This window comes from Cricetulus griseus, assembly GCF_003668045.3.
Source record: "Cricetulus griseus strain 17A/GY chromosome 1 unlocalized genomic scaffold, alternate assembly CriGri-PICRH-1.0 chr1_0, whole genome shotgun sequence".
In the NCBI taxonomy this organism is placed as follows: Eukaryota; Metazoa; Chordata; class Mammalia; order Rodentia; family Cricetidae; genus Cricetulus; species Cricetulus griseus.
In genome coordinates, this window is record NW_023276806.1 from 228,986,551 (window position 1) to 228,990,808 (window position 4,258).

The 4,258-nt window shown below is 44.7% G+C and overlaps 1 pseudogene; it reads left to right on the forward strand.

Moving 5' to 3' along the window:
- The first annotated feature begins 1,524 nt into the window (after positions 1-1,524).
- LOC100755775 lies at positions 1,525-3,734 on the forward strand (annotated as a pseudogene).
- The last annotated feature ends 524 nt before the right edge of the window (positions 3,735-4,258 follow it).

Genomic DNA, 4,258 nt, shown 5'->3' on the forward strand with positions numbered 1-4,258 from the left:
TGAACTTGCCCAAGACTATTCTAAATTAGAAAATAAATTTTAATGCCACAAATTTTATTCAGTGAACTTGATTATTCTATGGTCATGGATGCATCTACTATGAAGGCTATGATGATATTTTAAGCTCCAGAATGTAAGTAACAGCGGAATGAACCTAGTGAAGTATCCAAGATTAAAAACCTTCTGTGTGCCCAGTTTGGTGATCTGTGGATTTCTCTCAGTACTCAGGGGACAGTGGCATGTAGATGTCTGTGACTTCATGGATTACCTCAAGAAAAAAACACAGACAGAAAAAAGAAAAGACTGAAATGAAGATGTTAATAAAAACACTCCCTACTGTGGCTGGAGAGAAGGCTAAACTGTGTAGTTAACCATAGTTGGAGTCCTTGAAGTGTATAAGCTCAGAACCTACTGTCCCTTCTATTCCAGGTTGCTCTGCTGTACATCCAACCTTCACACACACATATACAACCAAATATACACGTAAATAAAATATAAAACTAAATCTTAAAATATCAACTGTGTACATTTTTGTGAACATGCTTTTCCTATACTGCACATAACACTAAAATATTGAAAAGGAGAATCAGAATCTAAGACTGTCTAGTGAGAAGATCTATTATTTTCATCATATTATTGTATTTTAGTAAACATTCTGCTTACATGCACCTTATCATTAATGATCAATAAGGCACATGTTTAAAATTCTCAGTTCCTAACATAGTAACAAGGATTGACATAATCCACACAAGCATAAGTACCTCTGTTGTCCAATGCATTTCTAAGACTCTGATGACATCCTGATATCTCAGTGTGAGGATTATGGAAGGAAGTTTCTGCCCCGCCCAGTCTTGAGCTGTTTAGTCCCAAATAAATACAGAGAGAGGCTTTCATTAATTATAAACTGTTTGGCTGATGGCTCAGGCTTCTTATTGGCTGCCTCTCTCTTAATAATTAACCCATAACTATTAATCTATGTATCTCCACGTGGTCTTAGCTTACTGGAGAATCCCCGGATGTCATAATTTCCCAGCAACTACATGGCGTTTCTCTGGCAACTCACTCTTTGTGTTCCTCTTCCCAGCATTCTCCTAGTCTGGTATCCCTACCTATAATTCCTGCCTGTAAATATCTTGACTATTCATTGGTTGAAACAGTTTTATTCATCAAGCAGTAAGAGAAACACATATTCACAGCATACAAAACGACATCTCCCATCAGAGAACTGCTGACTGAATGGCCTCTGGGTGGGACTCAGAAGGATATTTTGACCTGGATGAGGTGGCCAATGACCAAGGTGCCCAATTCGTCCCTGTACATTGCTCCCAGGGCCCAGAGCTGGGTCTGAGCTGGGAAAGCAGGACCTTGGAGATTCCCCTTCCAGGAGTTCATTTTTCCATGACCCAACAATACTCTCTCTCACTACCACTGGGAATTCTTAAAGAAAGCAATCAGCCATTTCCATATCAAGATTATAAACTGAACACACACAAGCCGAGACTCGGTGTCCTGTCTTCAAGAAGGATGAAGACCTTTGTTCCCAAGGCTCTCCTCCTGCTGATCCTGGCCAACCTCACAATGACCAGGCATCCAGAGGGTGAGTGTGGGTGTCAGGAGGGATAAAAGTAGATTCCAACTCTGGGATTGGATTACAGGATTCTGTCTTTCCCCTAGCTCAGCCAGAAGCTTCTAGGACCTGTCCCCTGTCTCCAGTTCCCTGCTCTCCTGGGAGGACTGTGGGCAGCAGCATAGAACTCTAGGTGGGAGGTTTATACCTAAATGCCCACTGCACTTAGGTTCACACTCCCTGAGCTTTTTGCAAACTCTCCTCACCTGGCCTGACCTCCTGGAGCCCCACTTCATCCTTGGTGTCTACTTGCATGACATTCATATTCAGAGATTCAACACCATAACACAGACTCGGAGGCTGGAGCACTGTGCTCCAGCCAGAATACTGGGATAAAGTGACACTGGACATTCTGATACTAATTGACACCTACAACGATTTACTGAAGAAAGTGCTTCACCTGTACAATCAAAGTGAAACTGGTGAGTGACCCTGAATCAGAAATCCCCCATTTCAAGCTCCCAATGTGTTTGCTCCATTTCCCCATATCTTAGATTTGCCCCAGCAAATTGAGACCCATGTAGACTAGGGTGCAGAGAGTCTTGTGACGTTGACGCAGTTTTCTGCACAAATTTAAGCTCAAATATGGCCATTTATAAAGGTCAAGTGGGAGGGACTGAGCCACAGGAGGGCCCAAATAACCTGCCCCCTTAGGGTGACTGAGAGTAGGGGCTTGGACAGGATATCACACGATGCAGATCCTGTTTGCCTGCGATGTGCTGCCTGGAGGAAACTTCAGTCATGACAATGTAAGTTAATCTTTGATGGCCATGATTACATTGCCTTGAACGAGGACCTGAGCACTTGGACTGCAGTTGGCAAGGCAGCCGAGATCCTGACCCAAGAGTGGGACAAGACAGTGTTTGTAAAATCAGTGACGTCTTTCCTAAAGAATAAGTGTGTGACCTTCCTCCTCCAACACCTGGACTATGGGAAGGAGTTCTTGTTGAGAACAGGTAAGGAAAACAACTGCCATACCTGCTCCGTGAATGGAGCCCCTGTCCCCTGAGAATTCTTCTTCTGCAAAGAGATGTAAGAATTCTAACCTGGTCTTGAATGAAAGAGGAATGGTGTCATGGGTTTCCTAACTCAACAAGAGAGAAAAACTCTCCAGAGATAGAAATCTTCTCACTGGAAAGTTCAGTCTGTCAGTTAAGCAGCAGTTCCCTTCCATTTGCATTTTGAATCTGAACAGGCCAATAAGGCCTGTTCATTGTCCATGTACATTTGTAATCTGACCCAGTGTTTCTGAGTCTCAGTCTCCATCCAGTCAGAACCAGAAGTCCATATTCCTAGAGGGAGACCCAGAGTCTCCTGCTCTGTGCTGACTCACACCGATTCTGAAACTTTCTATTGAATAGATTACCCCATGCTTATCGTGGGTTTTGGCTAATGTGTGGGGTTAACATCTCTCCTTCTAGCAAACTGTCCCATCCATTCAAAACAAAGTTTACATGAATATTGACAGGTCTTCACAACGAATAAAATAATACCTGAAAGTTTCAATTTATTCCCTCAGACATCCCAAAATTTCATGTGACCCATAAGGTCAGAGCTGATGGGACTATCACTCTAAGGTGCTGGGCCCTGGATTTCTACCATTCGGATATCACCCTGACATGGCAGAGGGATGGGAGCAACCAGAATCTGGACATAGAGGTGATGGACACCAGGCCTGCAAGGGATGGAACCTTCCAGAAGTGGGCAGCTGTGGTGGTGCCTCTTGGGGAGGAGCAGAGATACACATGCCATGTGTATTATGAGGGGCTGCCTGAGCCCCTCACCCTGAGATGGGGTAAGGACTGGAAGAGAGCACAGAGCCTCTCACAGTGAGAGTGGGGGTCCTTGGAGAAAGGAAACAGGTCATAACTGACAGCGGGAGGCCAGAGGCTTCCCTCTTCCTTTTATTCTTCCCTCAGAGCCTCCTCAGCTCTCTGTCCCCATCATGCCAATTGTGACTGGCCTGGTTCTTGGAGTTGTGCTTATGGGAGCTGTGGTGACTTTTCTGATATGGAAGAGGAGGAATAAAGGTAAGAAAAGTGCAGGGTCTGAGTTCGTGTCTCTGTGGGAATATCAAGCCCAGCTGAGAGTGTGCCCTGCCTCATGAGAGCAAAGTTTCATCCACACAGTGGCTTTTTCTGTTGTGCTGATGAGCTGACATTAACCCCATTGTGAAGCATAAAGGAAATAATGAACAGATTCTTCACTGCAATGATAGAGGTGGCAGAGACCTGATCCTCAGCTCTCACAGGTCAGATGGAAAGTTTCCTACTGAGAACAGATAACCAGGAATCCAGTTAGTCCTCTTCATGTGCAATCTTCCATCATGTTTCCTCATCCTTCTCTGGATCTGCAGTCACAGTTCTGGAAACTTCCCTGAGATAAACCTAGGAAATTCTTTCAGGTCTTGTGGATCCTGGTGCTTCCATGAGGTCTAATAAAAGGGATTGTTCCCAGGGAAAAATGTCTGGCAGCTCTGATCAGGCTTGCCATCCTTATCCTGGGGAATGATCCCCGATACACCTGTGGCAGTACACACAGAAACCCATGCAGGTTTTCAGCCAGCCCACACCTCCTCATTTAGCTCCATCGTCATCGCGTTTGATCTGCTCTTGTATGACTTTCCACTGG